We start from the raw sequence: 20,710 nt of genomic DNA on the forward strand, positions 1-20,710 counted from the left end.
CAATGATTACCACTTTTTGACAGAAATTTACCATCTCTTCAGGTTGATGTTGAGCATCTATATGCATGTAGGCGGTTTTTCAACCAAGCTTCACCCTTGCATAATCATTCAGAGATTTGCCAGGAGAGCTAGCCAGTATTTGATAGTGTTTGTATAGGGACTTCATTATGCACCTTTGAGTGTCGTGTCAAACCGCCTACAGTTTTACAGATCAAGCCACAGATATTACAACAATCCTTGGGTGGTCTGGGTGACAGCATATCCTTAACAAATTGTTGGTCTTATCTAACATTGTGTGACTTGATATGATTCACCAAATCAGAAGCAGAGGCAGAAGAAATTTGTCACAGATTTCAGTTCTTGTTGAAAATCTGCAGGAACCGCAGATTCATCATCCTTTCTAAGTGCACGTTTCAATACTGCAGTCATCCTCACTCAGTGTCGACTTCAATGCATTTGATTTTTGACAATTCTCATTTCTATGCTAAAGTTATTGGATTGTTCAAGGACAACAGGAGTTGAGTGCTTTCAACTGAATTCGATAGGGAAACATGGAAATCCTCAAAGAGACAAGATTTTTTTTAATTATTATTCCATTTTCACCCCCAAAAATGTACAATGCCACTTTGATGTAGGGGTTACTATCGGGGACAGTAGTTGCAGGGATACTATGTAGGGAGTCAAGCAGCAAGATGTCTATTCACATTACACTTGAACTTCTGCATGTCAGTTCCGTTGGGAAAACATGACCCCTGAAGGGAGTTCCAGAGTCTAGCAGTTCTGGGAAAAAAGCTATTAGAGTAGAAGGCCTTCTTGCAAATAGGGACCTCTATTGTGAAGGGCTGGGACTTGGCTACTTTTTAAGTTTGTCGGTATCTGAATCAAACAAGATCCGTATCAACTGGGGCAATGATCACCAAATCACTATGTCCTAATTGTCAGACTATGTCCTAAGAATGAATGACCCGAAAATAAGTTTTGTTTTGGAATTTTGTGACTTCAAACAGGACCATAAAAACAGAGGTCGTCCAAATAATAAATACAAAAATGAGTTTAAAGAAACTCTCTAGTTTGTGCGATATCACACCACCAAATTCAGTGGACCACAAAGCACTGGCTTGAATTTTGTGCAAAAATAATATCAAAGAACTTTGTACTGAATGATTCCCTAAGAAAAAAGATGGATGTAAATGTGTGCGAGTTATTCCTCTTATCCTTGTATTATTTCACGAAAGGTACATTCAACCTCTGTATTGCCTCTTTTCCGGCACTAATTAGTAAGTAGGATCCATGTACCGGCGTTGCCCGGTTGGAATATGACACAAAGCTAGAACAGATTTGATAAAGGAAATCTAACCCCAACTACCTGAAAAAAAAACTTAAACTATGATTATCTAGTGCATTATCATATGGGAGTTATGAAAATTACTGACTATGGATAAACAACTAAAAAATTGTTACATAGAAAGATGGCGGTGGTTGCTAGTAGTAGCCACTGTAGGCTCAGGAAAACTACGAGCACTGGCTGCCATGGCCAAAATGAAATCATCTGGCTTCCACTGTTGGGCATTGTTTGGCAGTGGCAGCTAGCAGAAGCACTGGATGTTATTGTTGGCAGTTGTGGTTTAGGGCAGTTACTTGCGGGTACTGGTGTTCACTGGCTGCCTTTACAACTATCACTGTCTGTTCCTGGTGTTCTCTGTCAAAATATGCTGGAATTGAAGTGATGTTTTGTTTTCAGACTAATAACCGAAGAAAAAAAAAAGTAGTCACTTTTTTAAATCCGTTTTTAATTTAAATTATTATTGGCTTAATTTGTTTTAAAAATGCTGATAGATGTTTATTTTGAGTTTTCATCTTGAATTGTAATTAGTAATATTATAGTAATTAGTAATATTATAGTAGCTATTAAAAAAATGTTTTTCGAGTAAGTTATTTCGTTCATGAAAATAATGTACAAGATTTCAAGGCAATTATGATTCAGATACTGCAACAATAACAGAAAACTGACGAAAATTTGGCGCAAAAACAAGAACTACAAAAATAAAGAATAATACAGCTTAACTGAGGTCAGCTTAGTGCATGCGAATGTTAACTCGACCTCCTGTGCGCTGGAAGCAGGTGTGGCGTCACATGGCCCCAAAGCTTTGATTGAATATGATTAGTAATTATTGACCTCTCTCTCGCTCTCTCTCTGTCTTTCCACCTTGATCCATTCCACTGGTCAGCGATTGAGAACAGACGATCCCAGATGAATGTGCCTTTTTCTGCTTTCAGCGTTGTCTTTTTTCGTTCTTATTTGTGGGTTATGAACGAATATTTTTGCAGGCAATGTTTCCTCGATCCATTTCATCCATCCATCCAGTGCAGCCATAGCCGAGATTGAACCCACTACACGAGTTTGTAGTGTAATTCAAATCTTGTCGGAAGCTGAATACTTGATGCTTCACCAGGGCTGTTTTTATCATGATGCCATCACTAGATGGGGGTGCCTACCACGGCTTAAGAGAGACCCATCTACCCTCGAAAGAAGGAGAGACCGCACCAGTTTCTCAATCTGGTATTTTACCTCAGGCTAGTAAGATATATTATGTATTTTAATTGATTGTCACTTGTGGCTATATACAGTATAATCACATTGACACACCAGTTCCCATTAGATCACAGAAGTTAAGCAACGTTGAGCCTCCATCTATCCATAGCCCTTGAGCCCCTTGGAGGGGCATAGGCCATCTACAACTTTTGTAGATGTTTTTGTAGCGAGGAGTTTTTTTTATAGGGTGAGGGTGCTGGTCCCACGCCTAACCTTCCCAGGAGGGACATACAGCGCCTACCCCTCCCAAATGGTCACCCATCTGGTGCTGGCCAGGCTTAATGTTGCTTAAATTCAGTGATCTGGCTAGAACTGGTGTATCAACATGATTGTGCCGTACCAACATTGAGCCTGGTCAGCACTAAAATGAGTGACCATTTGGAATTTCCATGTTCTTTATGTGCTCTCCGCTTATCTCTGCATTGTTTCCAGTCGTCCTGGACTTCCCCTTGTCACTGGACTCAAACAAAGCAGATTCAAGAAGGGATTAGACACTACACAATTGCACATGCATCTACCCTTAAGGAAGTATCTTTTGTCTTTTGAAACTGAACAGAGGCGACAATGATGACGTGTGAAGCATTAGAATAACTGGAAATACTGTTTAGTTGAAATCGGCTTCGTTTACTCGGTTGTCAGTTCGACTTATTATGTGCAAAAATGAATCTGATTTCATATAGCTCAAAGAGAGAGAGAGAGAGAGAGAGAAAGAGAAAGGGGGAAAAGAACAGTTTATGGACATTCATTTATTTGGAGTGTAAATTTTTATATTGAATGAATATCTTGCTTTTATATTTGCACTCATCGCGTGCCTTTCAAATATTCTTCATCAATCTAGACTTGCATTGCTTATATTTGTGGACCATTTTGTTAACATTATATAGGACTAGCATAAACTGTGTCCAAGCGTTGCCCGAGTTGAATGTAAAAGAAAGATTTAATTATAAAAATTATTTGTAAAAAAAAAAAATTGTTAATAGGACATGTTAAATATGTAATTAATTCTGGTATTCTTAATAAGGATTAAAATAGGATTAATAGCCGAATTTAAATCCTGTAAATCAGGCACTGAGGTATTACCTTATTCCGGAAAACACAAGGTAGAATTTAATTGATTTATTGCTCATATTAAAAATCTAGTGGAGAATGTTAGAATTAGCATGAGGTTAGAAATTAAATAATAAGCCATTGTGAAAAATAGTTATACCTATTAAGGAAGTAACACGGTGATAAGAGTGAGAGTAGTTAATTGGAAGTGAGTGAACATTTGTGCTTCCTTCTTTTACATATGTTCAAAATAAAGTTAATAATTTGTAAATGAAATATACGCATCACCCCCTTCCACGTTTCTACTGTGAACTAAGTTTGCTATCTCAACTGTTTTAAATATACAAACCAATGACTTTCATCCATTCTTTCAACATGGCCATATCATCTAATCAAAAGTAAAATATAAGCATCTATTAACACACTTATAGCATGTACGATAAATATTGAATTCAATTTCTATTTGTTTCTTCAATGAGGCCATATTCCAGACAGGCCTGAACTGAAAAACAACACAGAACACACAAGAAAAAAAAAAGGAGGCCAGGGTAATGATAGACTATCCGAGTTGCCTTAACGTCGAACTACTTTTTGAAAATAAAATGAAATAAAAGAATCCAAATTGCATTTCAGATCAAATTTCTAAAAAAAATTCAGAGAAATTCATTTTGCTTTCTCTATTGTGAACTTCATAAAAAAATAAAATCGATGATTTTACGGTTATGATAATCAATGTCCTACTTTTAGTGTTGATTTTATTGTAGTTTTTTCCCTCTTTTCTTTATTGTCTGGATTATAAAGATTTGAAAGAATAGAAACAAAAAAATATGCACAAAGCAGTAAAAGCAAGATTTTTGCAGTTTAGATTTGCCAAAGTTATATAAAGATTTTTCTCTTTCATCGTTTCCTCTCAGCTTGCACACTCCTGCCGATTCCACCGAAACAATCGATGTATCCGAAGAGCGTTATAATAGATACAAAACGGAAGTGATTTAAAGGGGAGATAATTTGGCATACCTCAGGGGAAGAACAGAAATGACTTAAGAATTATGAATAAATCTATAAGGAATAATTCTCTGATTTTCTATCGATTCCCACGTGATGACACGTCTGTCTAAATGGCGCAGCAAACAAATTTGGCTTTGTTTAGTTGCAAATTTTCTTTCGTCCTATCGTCAAGGTGATAATTAGCAACTAACCAATCTTTAATGTTAGGGTGTCAAAGATTTCATACTTACATTTTTATCTGTAATCAATGTTTAATGAATAGATATCATCGCCTCGGTGATAAATCCACCCCCTCCCATCCCTATTAAAACGGACAATGCGAATGTTCGAATATTGTTAAAATCCCATAATTATTTTCAGAAATTTTACAAAATGAACGATTTCAAATACTTATTTTATACGAAATCTATATAAATAAAACAGTAAACTCTTAAACCACTGATCACATAACCACGACATTAACAGGAAATAGTAATCATACACCAACGATGGTTTATAAAGAGTAAAATCTTTGTTTGGATTGATGAATAACATGTACCGAAATATGTCGGCAAGTTGAAATGCAAAATGTTCATTTCAACTTGCCGACATATTTCTATTACTTTTAAGCAAGTGCAAATTCCTTCACAGATTGAAGTGGTTTAATTTTAAACCTTTCTTATCTACATGTTGATAGCTCAAACGGCAAGAAACACAGCTGGAGCACTAAATGTTTTGATTTCGATTCTAGCTGAATGCACCCAAGTTATTTTTTTAACATTTGAAATCAGTACTATGTATATATGTGTGTGTGTCTTGCGTATGAAGTATGACCGGATACCAAAGCAGGTGATGCACAGCGAGCTCAACGGTGGAAAGCAGAATATGGGTAGACCTCTGCTTTGCTTTAAGGACGAGTTGAAAAAGAATCTGACATGTGCAAATATTACTTTTCGTGATTTTGAACGAATTGCTTCTCAATGGAATGAATGGAGATCTGTCTGAAATTAACAAACTGTGCGTTAGACGTGAAAGAACCAAAGCATCTTCAAGTAACCCAGCCGATCATTCGCACAATTTTAATTCTTGCTTCCATTGTGGGCTTGTTTGCAAATCTCTTGCAGGGCTCGAATGCCATTTACGGTTGAGTAGATGTAAGCATACATCGAATTAAACATTAAATGTTTAAGTTATCACGACCTCGTACGTCGAAATCGACGGGAGGGTCCATGATTATATATATATATATATATATATATATATATATATATATATATATATATATTCAATAGAGAATTGACTCTGTAATAATAAGTACAAAATTGTTCATGAATTAAAATATATTCAAGCATACTTACGACCAGGCAAGGTTAGGCGCCCCCTACAAATACTGAAAATTAAATCTTAAATCTGGATAGTATTATGATATGTGTGCAGAACAGGAGACTTCATTGGTATAGCCACATTGAAAGAATAGATAACAGTTGTTGGGTCAGTAGATGTAGGGCAGTTTAGGTAGCAGGTCTAGTTCACAGGGAAAGACCTAGGAAAATATGGGAAGCAGTGATAAGAATAGTTTTGAAAGAAAGAAGTATAAATAAAGACCTGACCAGAGATAGGTCGGTTTCGAAGTAATTTTCTAAGAGCTATCTAACGCATAGCAGCATGTAAAACGAATGTTAATCTGAATATGATAAAAGAAGAAATGAAAGTGCTTGGGTTAATAGACGTAGAACAGTTGAGGTAGTAGGGTCAGTTTGTAGAGGAAAGTCAAAGAAAACATAGGAGGCAGTGATAATGATAGATTTGGCAAAAGATGAGGTAAAAAAAAAGACCTGGCCAGAGATAGGTTCATTTGGAAGTCAATTTTTTTTTAAAGTCGTCTAACACATACCATAACATATAAAATGGACATAACCAAGTGATAAAAATAAACTTGAGAGAAAGAGGGATAAATAAATACTTGGTCAGAGATAGTTTAGTTTGGAAGACAATTTCATAAAACCATCCAACACATGCCATAATATGTAAGACGGGCGTTAAACATGCTGATTCAAGTTGATGTTTATAACTAGCCATATTTGTGACCTGATATGTTCGACTTTATTTTTATCCATAAACATACTAATTTATTGCTATGGCCAGTATAGATCACAAGAAGAATAGTGTTAAGAATAATTATGGTATTACTTGGCGAATTTTGAAATCATCAAATCCAGGAAAACATGGAAGGAAGTGATAATGATGGCTTTTAGAGAAAAAGGAATAAAAAATAAAACCCAGTCAAAATGGGTTTATTTGGAAGTCAATTTTTTAAAGTTGTCTAACACAAAGCCGAAATATGACAAAGAGAGTACTTAGGTCAATACATAAGGAACAGTTGAGGCAGCAGGTCCAGTCCACAGAGAAGGCGAAGGAAAACATGGAAGGAAGTGATAAAAAAAGGACTTCAATGAAAAGATAAATCAAAGCTTGGCCAGAGATTTGTTAGTCTGGAAGCCAGTTTTTAAAAGCCGTCCAACACATGCCAACATGTAAAACAGACATTAAACCGATGATGATGAATATGAGCTCAGTATAGTCGATTTTAAAATATTACTAATAATTAGGCCATGACAACAGAATATTCTTTTCATTGTTTGGACTCTCAAGTATATGTAAGACACAGTTAATCAACGGAGAACTACATCAGTCTATATAATAATATATATACTCACGTTGATGTGATGTGATGCACGGTCATTGAATAATGGCTTCAAGGGTCAATCAGTTGATCCATTGCAAAAAACATATACGATATCAACAGATATACACTTCAGAGTCAAAACAATGAAAAGAATATGATGTTGTCAAAGCCCTACTACTAATTAGTGAGTTTTAATTTCAAAACCGCCCGGTAAATATATTCGTTGAACTAAGTGCAGTATAGATCACAAGAATTCCAGAAGAATTGTGTTAAGAATAATTATGGTTACTTGGCAAATTTTAAGATACCTAAATCATTCTTAACTAAAAAGACACCGATGACCGAACATCTATTGATTGATGTTAACTGATAAGTTGTTGTTAAATTAGGTTTGATCTAATTTTCTGCGATGGACCAACTGACTGAACCTAGAAACCATTATTCAATGACCGTGCATCTACTGAACATCACATCAACGTGAGTATACTCTGAGAATCAATACTTGGACCTACATTATTTCTGATTTTCACAAACGATCTCTCTGACACAACTTTGGCTGAGGCTTATTATTTCCTGCATTTTGTTTTAAACTTGAAGCCAAGGTTAGATATTGTGTGTTGCCACTATTTTACGATCGATGTTCGCAGATAGATTGTTGATATGTTAGGCTGAATGTAAAAGCTGGGAATGGGTTAACTGGTTCACACTGAGGACATTATTTCTCTATGGAAACAATAGCAAGAGGAAGTGACGTCAAATGAGATAGGGACAAAAATGTAAAGCTAGCAATCTGATCGCGTCAGGTATCTAAATCAGACAAAGACTTAAAGACTTAAAGATGTATGGTAAACAAAATGTAAGCGACGAGACCCCAAATCTGCAGTCGCTAAAAAGATGTTAGAAATATCGGATCAAGTAAAGATTAGATACCCCATAACAGAAGACGAAAACTAGCACACATTTCAAGTGATACTGGTTGTTCGACCTTGACATTGCCGTTGGTTGTTTGTAAACACGTCAAATAGCAGACATGGTCGAATGTTTGCGAGCGATAATATGGCAGCACCAATAACAATGACATGATTCTACATACAAACATGAATATCACCATTATTATTATTATTGTAACAAAATTTTGGTTCTTTCAAGGAGGGAGGGGTCTTTTACCGTTCCTGTATAATCTCTTATCTATTTATAAGAGAAATGTTTGTATTTCTTTTATCAACTTATCAAGCCGTATTTATCAGGGTCGTGACCGTCTAGTTAATGTCTCTTAGTCGATGTGTGGCAAGTACATACAACACAAATACATACAATAATACACAACGCGAAAACATACCTGGCTCTGCTTGGCTGTGGAGGATTCTTCATCAATCATCTTGGGAGTTGATTCTGCCAACCGAAAACAAACGCATGCCAACACAAACACAAGGTGATGATTGTTATATATATATATATATATATATATATATATATATATATATATATATATATATATATATTATTCCACTCCATAGGTATTATCTTAGCAGACTAGAGTGGACTGGCGATCTTGGCATGTGGACAAACCGACTCCCCCTTTGAGGAGACCTTGATCCTCACATCTTGTCTCTTTCGTGTCTTGCAGTCAATTCAACTAAAATTAACTAAAGTTCTTAAAACCGGAACCTCTGAAACGTTAGATCCTGTTCCCCCTCAATCTAGCTTCGGTGCAGTCGACCGGTCATTCAGTTTGACATATGTCACAACACTGACCCTTTAACCCTTCTGCACCTGCAGTGCTCGTTGAACTATCGTTTCCCACGATTCAAGTATTGTCATTCTCTCAGCTAGAAAAAAAATAGATATTAGATAGATAGATAACCCGATTCTGAATAATAATTTTCTAACCGGCGTTGCCCGGCGATTACATGGCATTATTATTATTATTATTATTATTATTATTATTATTATTATTATTATTCGGGTATATATCATTTATCCCCTTTCTAGGAGAGGTTAGACATGAGAGAGAGAGAGAGAGAGAGAGAGAGTGAGGGAGAGAATGTGAAAAGGAAAAATGAAGACTTGCTTTCTCTCTTTTTCACCAGTACATATACAAATATTTCTTGATTATAATAAGAATAGTACCTATTCACAATGCCTCCCCACGGGACAAAGTTAGATACCAGGGTCGTTTTTTAACGTGGAGAAAAGGTACAAAAATAAAAATTGTCTCAGTCGTGAAGGATTTCTCCTCCACTGAAAGAGAACGAGAAATGGAAGTGCCGCATCTGAAGAACATATACTACACTTTGATCTTGGCCAAAAGGCCAAGATAGTATGAAGACTTTTGACTGTGAGATAGTTCCTTCCACTAATCCTCTATCATTTTAGTAATGAATGATTAGATAAGAAATTCAATGAAAGTAATCAGAAATGTGTTGTAGGTGGTATAAGCTTCGAATCCCTCGTTGCCACTAGTGTAAATTTCAAATTTCGTAATTAGGGATTTCTATTTTCTTTTTTTTTTATCGACTTATCTTTGTCTAATACACTGACAAGTATTCTTGTTTAAAACACGATTATTGTTTTGAAAACGCTAAGGAAAAAAAAAAAACTATGCAAGGGTCACACATTTTATTGTTTTCTGCAAACTTTTGAGAAATCAAAGCACGAGGATTATCAGATTCTATCCTAAAAAAACCCGCCTGAGAAGCCATATCGGCATTCTCCAGTAGGGGTGCTCAAGACAATCAGCAATAAAAGAACCCTTCCTCTGACAGAGGATAGACGTGAGAAAGACTTTGTGTTCCAAATTAACAGCCTTTAATTCTTGTGTATAATAAGGCTGTACAACTTCAACTATTACTTTCATCTTGTAATTCCGAGTAGCTTTTCTATTCAAATTAGTTCACGGTCTAAGGATTTCTATAGGGAATTGGTTCACTTCACTTCTCCCATCTATTTCCTTTGTTCGCTTTGAGTCTGACTTTGTTAAAAGTTTTGTTTAATTGAATTAATTTCAGCTTCCCCCTTCACCGACCATTGTTATCTCGTCTTTATTCTGATCTTTGCAATTGAAGAGAACACTGGTATATCGTGACGGCGGTTTCTTGGCCATTTCAAAAACGATTCAAAGAAAGAACGATTAAGCAAGATTGTCTACAGTGAAATATTAATTTCTCAGTGGATAAACTCACCACGCGTCAGATTATTTCTACAAGCATCATCATTATTCGTTTACAAATTATATACACCATTATTCGTGCACACAAATTTTTAGCTTTCACATATACATGAAAACACAAAACAAGGTTCTATGTCAATATATCATTTGGGGGAGGGGATCATATGTATGTGTAAACACAAAAATAAATTTTATACAATAAAATAAGGAAAAAACTTAGCAATTCAAAAGGAATATTGAGTAATATTTTTTTTTTAGTTAACATTCATTTGTATCTCCTCGGGCAACGCCGAGAAATGAGTCCTGCTAGTTTTTTAATATTCCTGCATCCAACATTTAAAACTTTACTTCTTCCTATGTGAAATGGAAATTTCCAACTATATTTAATATATGAGATTCACAATCACAGCATATAAAGGTAAACTTTATGTTCGCCAATTGCATTGTGGGTAATAACGATTATTTCATCGCATCTTTTAAACTGAAATCCACTGGATGATTTTCAAAATCGGCTCACAACTTCTGCCTCAGATATACACACACACACATCTCTCTCTCTCTCTCTCTCTCTATATATATATATATATATATATATATATATATAAACGCATACATATATGCATATATATATACACACACACATATATATTCTCTCTCTATATATGCATATATATACACACATATATAAACATACATACATATATGCATATATATATACACACACGCAAATATATACATACATATATATATATATATATATATATATATGCACATATATATGCATATACACACAGATTATATATATACATACACATTATATATATATATAAAAAATATAAAGCGGAATGTGTGTGTGTGTGTCTGATCATGAATAGGCTCCTATATGGTTGACTATTTTAAAAAAACTGATTACATATAATGGTAGAAGATGTATCGAGACACAGGAATGGGTATGTTTGATCTAGCAGAACGGTGGTTCATTAAAATTGTGGGGTCTGCGTTCGCGCCTGGTCCACAAAGTATGGAAACAAAAAATTTAAAAATTAAAAAAAAAAACGTTTACAAGGGTTTTTGATATAGATGTACATAAGAATACTTTGATAAGTATGTTTTAACTTAAATAGGGATGGTATAATTGTGGGGTCTGCGTTCGCGCCTGGCCCCCATAGAATGGAAATAGGCACAAACTTTAATAAAGACTTTTCATATCTATCGGCGTAAGTATACTTTGATAATGATGTTTCAATTTGAAGAAATATGGTATAATAAAATTATGGAGTGTTCATTCGCGCCTGACCTCCATAGAATGGAAATATGTCAAAGTTTAACAAGGTTTTTTTTATATAGATCCAGAGAATATTGTGATAAGTGTTTCAGTGTGAACAGGTATGGTATAATAAATTATAGGGCTTATCTATTTTATTTTTACTTTCATCATATTTTGCTTTGGTTTTGATACCCCAATATCCGAAGCTATCTCTTTACAACCCTTCCTTTTCATAACCTATCATACTTTCAGAAATTAGAGTCCATTTTCTGTAGGCTGTTTTCGAACCCAATCAACGACAGGTACATTTGCTAGTGTATATATATATATATATATATATATATATATAGTAGTGTCCCTCCTGACGAGACCTGGTTGTAAAATATACTTAATAGGTTTTAATTCATGCAGATTTCATTTTTTTTTATTAGAGAGCCAATTCTCTTGAATATTATATTGTATCCAATATATAGTAATGATTTCAAAATTAAAAAAAAAAAAAATGAGTGCCATTAGCTAGAATTGAAACCAAAATATTTAGTGCTACCATTTGAGCTATCGATAGATAGATAAATAAAGGATTAAAATTAAGCGATTGCAAGCTATAATTGATGTATATTTGTACATCTGCAGAAGCAATGTTTTATTAACTGACTCTTGCAAATGTAAACAATGTAAACTGTTTTTTTTTTAAATTTTGATTCCTTAGCAGCTATTTTTACCGGCTAAAAACAACAAATTGAATTTGTACGACAGGTTCAAATCCCTTATATATCAAAATTCAGAGAGAAGTTTGGTAGATACCGTCATGCACGCACACTGACAGCGTCACTTTTACACGAACACATATATATGTTATTTGTTTCTGTTTTTGCGATACATTTTTTATAAATTCAATTATTTACGAAAGTGCATTTTTACCTAAATGCGAGTTGGGAATAATTTTCCCTTTAACCAATTTGGTATCCCCACGTGTTTTGTCATCTACGACTCATCAGAGTGGCTGAATCTAGCGAGATGGACGAGCAGATAAAGAGCTTAGGCTCATTACCGTGGGGTACCGATTTCGAATCTTGCTAGATTCAGCCACTCTGATGAATCGTAGACGACGAAACACGTGTCAGTGGATAATTATATTTTAAAAACATTATATTTTTAAAACGATATATATATATATATATATATAATAGTTTTTACTTAAAATATTTATCATATATGTTAGCAAAGATACGCGCGCTTTGTATGAGATTTTGACCGTGACTTTGAAAAATGGTGTGCTTCATCACTAGGTCTGCGACCATCATTATGTCAGGTCTGGTCTGGTCATGATCGGTCCAGTGGTGTGGCCTGTAGGAGAGTATATATATACATAGGCCATGACCTTGACCTTCGACCTTTACTTTGATGATTTGACCCTTATTGTAAAAGCAACTAGTGCTTTTGGGAAACTGCACCATTGGTTATGGGATGATAGGGAGATTAGCTTAAGAACTAAAGAACTTGTGTATAAAGCAGTTGTGCTAACGTCGCTGCTTTATGGATCGGAATCATGGACAGTACATCGCAATCACATTCAGAAGCTTGATGTCTTCCACAAAAACTGCCGTAGAACAATTTGTGGCTTCACCCTAAGCAATCGGATGTCTAATGCAGACCTATACATATATTATATATTATCGGAATTGAAGGCTTTTTGAAGCAATCACAGCTACATTGGGCAGGACATGTCTTGCATATGAAAGACGACCGGATACCAAAGCAAGTGATGAATGGCAAGCTCAACGCTGGACAGTGGAATATAGGTAGACCTCTGCTTTGCTTTAAGGACAAGTTGAAAAAGAATCTGACATGTGAAAATATTCTTTTTCCTGATTTTGAACGAATTGCCTCTCAAAGAAATGAATGGAGATCTGCCTAAAAGAGGGGCATTAAGCAGTTCTCTGAAACTGAAATTAACCAACTGAACATTAGATGTGACATAACCAAAGCATCTGCAAGTATCCCAGTCGATCATTCGTACAATCTTCATTCTTGCTTCCATTGTGGACATGTTTGCAGATTTCTTGCAGGACTCGAATGCCATTTATGATTGAGTAGATGTAAGCATGCTACATCGAATTAAACATTAAATGTTTAAGTTGTTAAGACCTCATACGTCAAAATTGACGAGAGAGTCCATGATATATATAATAGTTTTTACTTAAAATATTTATCATATATATATATATATATATATATATATATGCTAGCAAAGATACCCACGCTTTGCATGGGATTTTGACTTTAACCTTGAAAAATGGTGTGCACCATCCCTAGGTCGGAGACTATCATCATGTCAGGTCTGGTCATGATCGGCCCAGTGGTGTGGCCTGTAAGAGAGTATAAATACATAGGCCATGACCTTGACCTTTACTTTGGAAAATGGTGCGCACCATCCCTAAGTGGGGGATCATCATCATGCCAGGTTTGGTCATGATCGGTCCTGTGGAGTGGGCTGTAGGAGAGTTGTGTACACACACATACGCACACATGAACGCTACTACTTTATATATAAATAAAGATATAGTCTAGGATAAGAATGTATTCTTAAAATAAACATCCACAGAAAACATGTAGGTTGGTATAATAGTGCTCAATAATAAGTAAAGATATTTATATCCATATTTATTAATGCATACATGACACACACACATTATATATATATATATATATATATATATATATATATATATATATATATATATATATATATATAACATAATTATTATTAATTATAATTATTATGGCCCTTTAAAAATACTTGGGTACTGTTCTGGGAAGTATAAACTAAAAGGCAGTCAACTAACTTTTATGCAATGTTCACGACTTCCGTCGTTCGAACACTCTGGATTGTCTAATGTCTGCACCCAAATTGTATGTTTATTAGTTATAAATTCCCTCCATTCTAGTGACAGTTACTTACTTAGTAGCCCGGATGTAAAGGCTTGGCAAATCGACTCAAAGGTGGCTTTGTGGCTGGGTTCGAATTTCCTAACAAGCAGGAATTGTCACCTCCTGCACTGATGATTACGTAAGCATGAAACACTAGTGTCTGTATGTATAAAATAATAATTCATATTTAATTATAATTTCGAATTCCATGACCAGCGGTAATCGTAACTTCCTGTACTAATTATTTCGGGAGAATGAAACACTAGTGTCTGTAGGTATTAAAAACGATAACTTTATATATATATATATATATATATATATATATATATATATGATCATTTATACATAATCTTTAACAACAAAATTGCTCCTGACGACGATCAATGATCAAAAGCGTTCGAGGACAATGGCTGACAAAAATCTCCCGGTAACCCAATACACAACTTACCACCTGTAACGAGAAAACCTGCTTGGCAGATGGAGAAAATCAACAGAAAAATAAAAAAAGAAAGAAAACTCTGTCGTATTTAATCAAACGGGCCTTGATAACGACTTGCTCCCAAAATACTCACACACATATTTATATATATATAAATATATATATATGATTACCTTATTTAATCACATAAATTAATATACAAAGATAATTTTATGCGTAAAGTTTTTAGTATTTATTTCAACAGTGCTCTATACATAGGTAGAGCTAGGTAGTAAGTTATGAAAATATATATGGCAATTAAGCTACACAGAATATTCTGCGTTTCATTCTTGTGAGAATTCGTCAGGTGTATGTATATATATATATATATATATATATATATATATATATATATATATATATACTTGATGTAATTCTTGTAAACAACATTCTTTTTTTGACAAATCTAAAAATAACAACTCAAGTATCTTCAGACATTTTTACACCACCTTCAACCTTTACTTAGATATTAGTCCCTTTTTTATTGTTGATCTTTTTTTCTTACTAAACAGGCAGAACATGATTGCTGGGTGCAAAAATCAATGAAATATATTTGCATCAGAAATTATCATCTAGGAATACTTTTTTCAATATCTCTATTCATACAGTAGAGTTAGGTGGGTTAGAGTTTTGCCTATTGGTAGATGGGCATTCTTTAGTAGGGTCGCTGCATCTGTATTCATATGACTGGAGGAGGAGGAGGAGTTCATTTTAAAAGACAAACATCTCTACTTTAAAATGAACTTTATTTAACAGGATAGGAACCAGAAAGAGTTTTTTTTATTACACAAGACAGGTTGGTTCAGACGGCATGTATTTACAAACGAAATGTAATTACTGAGTTCAGATCTTTAGTCTCGGCTTTCACCAAAGCCATAACGAGAGGCAAGCCAGGAAATATACACCTTGCCAATTTCGTAACGCAACTGGAACTGTTCATATTAGGACAAAAAAAAAAGAAGAAAAAAAAAAGAACATTGTCTGCCAAGAGATACTGGACTAAAGAAGTAAGTTAAAGATTGTTTCTTACAATATGATTTTATTATTTGTATTGAACTATGTAGCACAATATTACTTTCTGTGTATTTATTAGTATTTATTAATTTATTTCATTTGCGTCAGTTTTATATTTAAAACGCAATGGACACCATTTTTATAGAAATATTAAACTCATATTAACTGTGTGTAATTAGTTTTTTTTTTTCTGTCCAAAACAATTTGTTTGTGCTATCCAGAAAAATAAGTTTTATGAAAACATATTCGCTGATTAAATATATTTCTTATACCGTGGAATTTCCACAAGTCATGCTAGTTGAGCAATAATACATTAAGCCAATTTCAGATTCAAGCATATGTGATCACCCGTCCACCATTTTATAAAGACAAGATCACCCGAGAGAAAAGTAATGTTTAACTTTCACTTGATGTGGCTGTTGAATGTTAAACTAAAATATATTTTTGGGTGTTCAGGCTAAGATGAAAGTGTAATATCTGTTCTGCCCAAACATGGTACGAGAATATCGTGTTTGCACAGTTCTAATTCCGAGAAGTTAATAATAAATGAGCAGTCAAATTAAGCATAAAGTGATGTTCCGGCCTCTGCTGTTGAACACTGTATGACTAAACTTACTGTATGTGTCCTACTGCTTCAATATTATATAGAGTTTAAATTCTCTGATTTCACATATTGACTGTGGCCTAGGGGTTGAATACCATACTGCAGAGTTAAGGGCGAATTTGCATATTTTTTGTGCAAACAAGATAAATATAAGGCTGGAAAATAACATTTCAAATGAATTTGTGGATATTTTAAGTAGGACAGCACCTGGAGTAAATGTGGTATTGTGGTGACTGAAATGATTCTAGTTAAAAGTAAGATAGACATGTTTATCACTTTAGACTAAGGATGACGAATGATCTCCTTCTTATCCCACACATTTGATGGCCTTGTGCCTAATTTGTTTTAAATGTAAGCCTCAGCATGTCTTCAACCTGTGTCCCATCGACGAAATGTTGCATCCCTCTGCCTGTTCTACATTTTAATAGTGGATGCTCTGACGAATTACAAGACCTTGTACCCCCTCGACGTAAATACCCTGACAAGGAGCAAATTCCCATGCCCACACAGTAGAAATCCCTAGATGTAAGAAAGCTTTCTACTCTAATAGTTTTTTCCCCAGAACTGCTAGACTTTGGAACTCCCCTCCGGGTTCCTGCTTTCCCAACTGTACTGCCATACAAAAGTTGAAGTGTAATGTGAACAGACATCTTGCTGCTCAACTCCCTACATAGTATCCCTGAAACTTATGCCCCCGATAGTAGCTCCCTACATCAAAGTGGAACTTACCTTGTTTGGGGTGAAAATAGAATTAAAAAAATATATATAATTGTTTATATTTTATCTTAATATTTTCTGCAAATAACTGAAAACTAAGTGAAGAGGTGCGATTTTGTTGCTAGTCAGAGTTGTTGACAGTGGTTACCTTGAGGAGAATACAAGTGCAATAAGTTTGTCAGAGGGTATTCTGTTGAAGTACTTGTAAAAGAAGCACATATATGCAACATTGCGGTGATGTAACAGGGGTTGGAGCTTGGCAGACAGTGCAGGATCTATTAGGTTAAAGACTTTTTGGTGCATCTGTATTTACCGATCTGTAATTTCCACAAAGTTGAGTGGGGCTCGTTCAGCAGCTGACGGAAATAACCGGAAAAGGTTGGTCAGTTTTTAGTTAAAAAGGCTACTTTTTTTATAAATTTGAAGAATAAAAAAAAATTATTTTAACCGCGTGGGTTAGGGCGAGGGCTAGAGTTAGGGCTAAGGTTAGGGCTAGGGCTAGGGTTAAGTTACATACACGTTTGTAATTTCATTTATTGTATTTCCATGATTTTCATGTTTATCATTATAATTTTCTCATAACAGGTTATTCCCCTCCACGGCCGAGTACACCTGAGAAACTTCATAGAAACTGCGGGTGGGTAAATGCAGAAGTAGCAACTTTTGCTTTACCCTATCATAAATGAAGACCTTCAATCTGTGAAATATATTCTATGCTTAACAGTGAGTAGCATAGGCTTTATATATATATATATATATATATGACTAGCTGTACCTGCCCAGCCACGCGTTGCCGTGGCAGAGTCTGGTTGACACAAGTATTAGATTGATTTGTATCGCACAGATACATGCAAACACACACACACACAAACGCGCACACACACAAATAAAAAAAACACACACACACACACACACACACATACAAAACACACACACACAAAACACACACACAAAACACACAAATAAACATACGCACACAGACACATGCACAAACACATGCCCACACATGCACAGACTTTGCAAATAGTTAGGAATAGACAGTTTAAAGGCTTCACAATTACATATAAGGAGATTTTGAATTATATAAACTGTAAATTTCTGCAAATTAAATGTTAGGGTCAGGCAATAGAGGTCATTGTGTAATTTGTGGCAAAATCCGGGTCTCGGCTATATTATTTGCTTAATCCGTATTTTATTTTTTATTTAGCATAACTAAGAAAGAATTTTAGTAAATCGTACAAGTCTCTGCTCTATTATTCCCTGAATCCGTTATTGTTTTTTTTTTATTGAGCATAAAAAGAAAGAATTTTAGTCCAATAGTCAGAAATAGACAGTTTAAAGGCTTCCAAAGCATACATAAGGAGATTATTGAAGTAAATAAACGCCACGATTGGTTAGAATGGCTGTCACTGAAAGTGAACCTTCAACCTCCAAAAGAATGTCACTTAGAACTGAATTTGACCAGTACTTTATCTGAACAATCTATATGAATTTTGGGAGTCTTAAACCTATTCCTGTATTTAGATGTGTGTGCGATTTCACTATTTATCACTGTAGACCACTTCTTATTTTATATATATATATATACTAGCTATACCCCGGCACGCGTTGCTGTGGCTCGATTTGGTGTAATGGGAGAAGCCCTATCAACCCGGTTTTAGAACCTCGAAATCTATAATAAAAATATTTTGTTATATACGAACGTGAGACGGATGTTTCCAACAGAAAAAAGAAGAAGAAAAAAAGAATGGAAAAAAATGGGTTCTTAGTTCCGCCTTTAAGGTAAATATTGGGGGGGGGGAGAAAGAAACTCTGAAAATAGAGAGAAAGGCATCGAACAAAGCGGAATGTAACGGAAACGATTAAGATATGTTTATGAAAAAAAAAAGAAAAAGAAAAAAGAAGGAAATGGAAAGACAAATAAACGCAAAAAAAAAAGAAGAAAATCCGGCTGTTTTACCTAAAAAGAAACGATGTTAAACCGAAGGAAGAGGAAACACCGTAAGAGAGAAGAAATAAATTTGTAAAATGGAAACATCGGGAAAACGGAAACAATGAGAATTAAAAAAAAGAAAAAGAAAGAAATAAACGATGGTATAATTGTCGAAGAAATAGAAAAAAGGAAAACAGATAAATAAATAAAAAAAAGGCATGATTGGAAAAAGGGAAACAGGTTTGAATCCAGTTTTCATAAAAACCTAACCTGGTGTTGGTCCATATTTGTCTCCTGTGAACGGTAACGGACGGTGTAAATGGGTGGTGGTGGAAGGATGAAATTAATAGAGGGAAATGAATTTACTACTTCCATTGATCGTAATCGATTTTGGCAGTGAACTCTCACCAGATAAAATATAGGAAGCTCCGAGCAGCGAGGTATTGGATAGGTAATATGCCTATAACACACCTCAGATATCATGATGCAGTTTGTGCATAGTACATTTGCGTAAAATGTCTAGATTTTCAATCCTATTAAGGTCAAACTCAGAGGGGAAAAATGAGTTCATTATATATCTATATATATATATATATATATATATATATATATATATATATATATATATTTATTTATTTACCAGTGGTGAAAAAACCGGACTAGAGTGCTCAATGTGTAGTCAGAGCAGTATATAGGAAATTTATTACTGTGAGTCCAGAATGAGTTTACAAATTGTTTCAGCTAGAGGAAAATCCTCAAAGAGAGGAAAAAATCCAACTAGCATCGTCAGAATTCATAGATGGACTAAGTTATAAAGTCAAATAAGAATGGAAAAATCGTAAATAAAGGGGAGTTAGAAAAGAAGGGAGGAGTGGTGGGGAGAGGACGTTGGAGTTTAAAGTAGTAGGAGTGTATTAAAAAAAAGAGGGGTTTATAATTAAATATTAATTATGTGTAAATTCTTATATACGATTTTTTAACGGTTTAAACTTAAAAGACGCTACTTTTGTTGATAACGGCATAAGTAACAGTTAATTTAAAGGATCACCATAGCAACAGGTTGGAGAGTTAAAGTTAGTGAAGGAACGGGTTGAAAATGGGGTTTAAAGTAATTTAGCGGGGCGGGGAGAGATTGAAAGATATTTATTGTTTATAAAATGGAAAGAAAAAGAAAAGGAAAAATAAGTTAATGAATTATACTTTACAGGTTTATTTTGATAGTGTAATGATATATATAATTAAATATAATATATATATAAATAAATTAGCCGGGCAGGTAGAAAT

The 20,710-nt window shown here is 34.6% G+C and overlaps 1 protein-coding gene and 1 pseudogene across 1 annotated transcript in view; both read right to left on the bottom strand.

Moving 5' to 3' along the window:
- LOC145291246 (synaptotagmin-7-like) overlaps positions 1 to 20,710 on the bottom strand; it is a 398,599-nt gene that overhangs the window by 374,398 nt on the left and 3,491 nt on the right. The window lies entirely within an intron of this gene.
- On the bottom strand, positions 9,414 to 9,637 carry LOC145291719 (U2 spliceosomal RNA; annotated as a pseudogene).

The sequence above is a fragment of the Euprymna scolopes genome, chromosome 12, assembly GCF_053919585.1.
Source record: "Euprymna scolopes isolate OS-2025 chromosome 12, ASM5391958v1, whole genome shotgun sequence".
In the NCBI taxonomy this organism is placed as follows: domain Eukaryota; kingdom Metazoa; phylum Mollusca; class Cephalopoda; order Sepiida; family Sepiolidae; genus Euprymna; species Euprymna scolopes.